This window comes from Schistocerca serialis, unplaced genomic scaffold, assembly GCF_023864345.2.
Source record: "Schistocerca serialis cubense isolate TAMUIC-IGC-003099 unplaced genomic scaffold, iqSchSeri2.2 HiC_scaffold_1162, whole genome shotgun sequence".
In the NCBI taxonomy this organism is placed as follows: Eukaryota; Metazoa; Arthropoda; class Insecta; order Orthoptera; family Acrididae; genus Schistocerca; species Schistocerca serialis.
Window position 1 is genome coordinate 292,501 of NW_026047362.1, and position 5,000 is coordinate 297,500.

The 5,000-nt window shown below is 53.7% G+C and overlaps 1 non-coding gene across 1 annotated transcript in view; it reads left to right on the plus strand.

Annotated features, from left to right (window-relative positions):
• Positions 1 to 3,950: 3,950 nt before the first annotated feature.
• Positions 3,951 to 5,000, plus strand: part of LOC126433194 (small subunit ribosomal RNA) — a 1,910-nt gene continuing 860 nt past the window's right edge. Inside the window, exon 1 of the ribosomal RNA XR_007578309.1 lies at positions 3,951 to 5,000. This exon is cut by the window's right edge and continues 860 nt beyond it. This is a non-coding gene — a ribosomal RNA (small subunit ribosomal RNA).

The following is a 5,000-nucleotide window of genomic DNA, read 5'->3' on the forward strand; positions in this document are numbered from 1 at the left end:
TGAAAACACGGCGAAACCACATGCAATACCTCCATCTATGCGAATCTGACAACACTACGTCCGCCATGTCGAGCGCACCACAAAACATACCGCCATCTGTAGGTCTCCCGCAACATGACCTCCTGCAACGACGATACCGTCATCTATGAGACGCCAAGCCGACTAAGACAGCGATGGGCCCAAAGCGCCCTTCTTTCGACCCCACCCACAAAGCCTGCACCCTCTGTCGACAACAGCACCCCAACGCCAGCGCCTCTGCCGCACGAAGTCGTGGACCGGCAATCACTCCACCTGCACCCGTTCGTGCCCCACCCCAACCGCCCAACTCGCAACTCCAGCGGATGCACGGCGGACTTTGCTCGCACTCGCAATGTGCAATCCACCCCTATAACGTGCGTTTCATGAAGAGTTATGTCCAATATGCGACATTCCCGCTGTCCATATACATGAGCTGCGAGCTGTACCACGTACGAGCTACAGACGCGATCGCGTTGCTCTCTGTACGAATGCAGATGCTCAGCGGCAGCTAGGAGGCGCTCCATCCATTTCGGTACCGGTGAGCGTTGCACTCGCAGTCGCAAAAACGTACGGCAAGTATATTACTCGGAAGAGTCAATGACAGTCCAAGCCCCCCTGCGTGGGAAGAGTCTTCCTAGGCCATGACCCACCGGAAGGGCGCAGCGTCCCCCACCCCAGACATGTGACGTCACACTATCGGTATTGACGACTAGACTGATTCCTTATAATCATTTGCCATACACCGGTGGAAGCTGCCGAGACGAGTAACTACATGGCGGCCTCGCCGTGTCACTAATGTACAGAGATACAACAGTTTCGACTGGAACCGGATGAAACGTATACACGGCGCTGATTAGTAATAGATAGAGCCATCAAAATACAGATAATGTATACAACTGTCCGTATACATGCTGAAAGACTCTGCTCACAATCACAACCACACGTCAGCCAGACACTCTTATCACGCACTACTCTCTGCCTGTAACAGGCACAAAGACAATATGTAAGCACCAGCATGGAACAACACCCAGTGCATCCTCTCCGCCACATTAGACAATCCACACTATCATAACCAGACCGGGAGGTCCACTCACAAAACAGAATACCCCACCCTTCCGACAACCACCATTGCTCAGCTAAGCCACCAACACCCACACATGTCCTACACAGGGGTACACCCAACATCACAATACTGCCTCCTGTCACAGCACACAAACAATGGCAGGAATGAAAGACACAGGTCTGCCACAAGCATGGAATCAGAGCGCCGCCTGTCATGAGCCAAAGGTGCATCCTGACGTGGCAAATCAGATGATGCCGCAGGCATCCACTTACTATAATCACAATCAACAAACCGGCCGCCGCCGCCGCCGCCGCCCCCCCCCCCCCAATACACCTTTCCTTACAACAATGTGTACCTTAACCTAACCCACATTGTACCTTAACCCAACCCACATTGTACCTTAACCTAACCCACATTGTACCTTAACCTAACCCACATTGTACCTTAACCTAACCCACATTGTACCTTAACCTAACCCATATTGTACCTTAACCTAACCTATATTGCGCCTTAACCTAACCCACATTGTACCTTAACCTAACCCACATTGTACCTTAACCTAACCCATATTGTACCTTAACCTAACCTATATTGCGCCTTAACCTAACCCATATTGTACCTTAACCTAACCTATATTGCGCCTTAACCTAACCCATATTGTACCTTAACCTAACCCACATTGTACCTTAACCTAACCCACATTGTACCTTAACCTAACCCATATTGTACCTTAACCTAACCTATATTGCGCCTTAACCTAACCCACATTGTACCTTAACCTAACCCACATTGTACCTTAACCTAACCCATATTGTACCTTAACCTAACCTATATTGCGCCTTAACCTAACCCATATTGTACCTTAACCTAACCTATATTGCGCCTTAACCTAACCTATATTGCGCCTTAACCTAACCTATATTGCGCCTTAACCTAACCTATATTGCGCCTTAACCTAACCTATATTGCGCCTTAACCTAACCTATATTGCGCCTTAACCTAACCTATATTGCGCCTTAACCTAACCTATATTGCGCCTTAACCTAACCCACGTTGCGCCTTAACCTAACCCACGTTGCGCCTTAACCCAACCCACGTTGCGCCTTAACCTAACCCACGTTGCGCCTTAACCCAACCCACGTTGCGCCTTAACCCAACACACGTTGGGCCTTAACCTGCTCTGTAATTGTCATACGACGCGTTAAATTAGTGTAGTGTTGCCTAACTGCAACCCCCGCAATATAGTTTGCTACTCGCACTGCCCGGTCCCCAGAGTATCGCTTCATGTTAAACACCTTGCAGCTATACACTGTAATGCGGACGGCAGCAGGACGTACATGCTCAATGCCCTTCGCAGTTGTTCATTGGCATTCGCATGGCGAAGCACAGCCTACGTTGTGGTACGGCTTGTGTCAACTGTCCGCTGATGTTGTACGTCCAAATCACACACTGTACTGCACATTGGTCCTCATGTACTGAATGATACATCGTGGTACATGTGTGACCGTACCACGACTGCGCCAACAACGGCGAACCATACGGTCCAAATATTGTGCACTCAGCTACGTGTCGTCTCCCTATAAGAGCTGGATTGCAGTATGGTATGCCGTGGATGGCCATCACCATGAGCCGTCTGTTGATGTAGTGGCGCGTGTTGTCAGACGTAGTCGTCTCTTCTCACACACCGTGATAGCATGGTGCACTGCGTTCCACATCTGCGACATGCGACAGAGGCCGGTTGACAGTCGTTCGCGCAATGGACATCGCATACGTACGGGGGCCACCTTCCACGTGTTCGCGAAGCGTGCACATGTTGTTGCGTGTATGTGGGCAGACATAGTGTGTCGTGACACCTGACACAGGCATGCAACAATCGTTGAATTTGCAAATGGCGATGGACGTCTACGTTTGCTGGTGACGTTACGCAAATGAAGAACTGGTAAACCGTTGTGGTGCGGTTGTTCTCGCTAGAGGTGAATCAGTGATGGCGACGATCGGTTGAGCTACCAACCGGTTGTTTCAGCGATACCCACCATGCCCACGAACGTGAATGGCATGTGGGTGTGAAGCGATACGCGGCGGTGGCTGGGTGGGACCGTCCCCGGCCGGTGAGGGGGGGCCTCCCGGCGTGCTGGCCGCGCGGTGCGTGGGCGCACGCGCTACAGCCGGCTGGTGGGGGCGGCCAGTGGCAGGCGCGCCGGCCGACGGAGGCGGCAGGCGGCGCAGCTGCGCGCCGGCGCACCCTGCACGCGGCGCCGTGCGGCCAAAGTAGGTCCTCGCGGGCCCGGTGCGAAGCGCGGTGGACATCTGCAGTGTGCTGGTCCGATTGAGGACTGTGTGCGCTGAGGATGCGCCGCCGCCCGGCGCTCGGCGCCGCGACGCCGTCTGCTGCTCGGTCGCCTCTGCGGTTCTCGCAGGTGGATTGTATCGCAGCTGTGCGGACGTGTTGGCGCGTGCGCTGTGCTGGGAGAGTTCGCTTCGGCACCCAAGTGGGGCTTTTGTCCTTCTGTGGCGCTGGCGTTGGAGCTGCCGGCCACCGTAGGTGGCGCGTGTTGTCTCCCGCCGGCAATGCCACGACAGCACGCTCCCGGGCCTCTGTCGGCAGCGGCAAGCTCAGTTGGGAGCACGGGTGGTCGCACCTAAAGCGTCTACTCGCCAAACTCCGGGCGATTGCGCCTGTCTCGAACCCGACCAAGTACTTAGGACGGCGCTGCGCGCCGCCGGGACCTGAGAGGGTTTCGAGGTGTATTGTGCAGGGGAGCTCAGCCTCCTCCTGTTTGCAGAATAATTGAGCGGACGCTTGCGTGTTCGCGCGGGCTCCCGGGACACACTCCCGGGCGGCCGGCTGCTCAGCTCTAGTTGACGCAGCTCCCTGGTTGATCCTGCCAGTAGTCATATGCTTGTCTCAAAGATTAAGCCATGCATGTCTCAGTACAAGCCGCATTAAGGTGAAACCGCGAATGGCTCATTAAATCAGTTATGGTTCCTTAGATCGTACCCACGTTACTTGGATAACTGTGGTAATTCTAGAGCTAATACATGCAAACAGAGTCCCGACCAGAGATGGAAGGGACGCTTTTATTAGATCAAAACCAATCGGTCGGCTCGTCCGGTCCGTTTGCCTTGGTGACTCTGAATAACTTTGGGCTGATCGCACGGTCCTCGTACCGGCGACGCATCTTTCAAATGTCTGCCTTATCAACTGTCGATGGTAGGTTCTGCGCCTACCATGGTTGTAACGGGTAACGGGGAATCAGGGTTCGATTCCGGAGAGGGAGCCTGAGAAACGGCTACCACATCCAAGGAAGGCAGCAGGCGCGCAAATTACCCACTCCCGGCACGGGGAGGTAGTGACGAAAAATAACGATACGGGACTCATCCGAGGCCCCGTAATCGGAATGAGTACACTTTAAATCCTTTAACGAGTATCTATTGGAGGGCAAGTCTGGTGCCAGCAGCCGCGGTAATTCCAGCTCCAATAGCGTATATTAAAGTTGTTGCGGTTAAAAAGCTCGTAGTTGGATTTGTGTCCCACGCTGTTGGTTCACCGCCCGTCGGTGTTTAACTGGCATGTATCGTGGGACGTCCTGCCGGTGGGGCGAGTCGAAGGCGTGCGACGCGCCTCGTGCGTGCTCGTGCGTCCCGAGGCGGACCCCGTTGCAATCCTACCAGGGTGCTCTTGAGTGAGTGTCTCGGTGGGCCGGCACGTTTACTTTGAACAAATTAGAGTGCTTAAAGCAGGCAAGCCCGCCTGAATACTGTGTGCATGGAATAATGGAATAGGACCTCGGTTCTATTTTGTTGGTTTTCGGAACCCGAGGTAATGATTAATAGGGACAGGCGGGGGCATTCGTATTGCGACGTTAGAGGTGAAATTCTTGGATCGTCGCAAGACGAACAGAAGCGAAAGCATTTGCCA